This window comes from Periophthalmus magnuspinnatus, chromosome 6 (genome assembly GCF_009829125.3).
Source record: "Periophthalmus magnuspinnatus isolate fPerMag1 chromosome 6, fPerMag1.2.pri, whole genome shotgun sequence".
NCBI classification, from domain to species: Eukaryota; Metazoa; Chordata; class Actinopteri; order Gobiiformes; family Gobiidae; genus Periophthalmus; species Periophthalmus magnuspinnatus.
Genome location: NC_047131.1, coordinates 12,967,987 through 12,968,365, shown reverse-complemented (window position 1 = coordinate 12,968,365; position 379 = coordinate 12,967,987).

Here is a 379-nt window from a genome sequence, read left to right as displayed (position 1 = left end):
CCAGCCACAGACTAGAGCTCCAAACAGGCCACGTCTCTGTAACGCTGTTGTGTCGCCACTAGAGGTCAGGAGAGTTACGGAAAATACAAGATTATAGTCTATTAACTGGTTTGGCATTTAAAGGGCATTTAAAGGTACAGTATTTGTATAGCACAATTCGTACACAAGGTAATTCAAAGTGCTTTAGAAGAATAAGAAAGATATTAAAATCACAGTACGACAAATCCAAACACGAATAATCACAAATAGTCATCATAAAATGAACATTAATGGAGAAAAGTGCAGAATATACATGCACAGCTAAACAGAACTGTTTTGAGCCTGGATTTAAACATTGTCAAAGTAGAGGCCTGTCTCACATCTTCAGGAAGACTGTTCA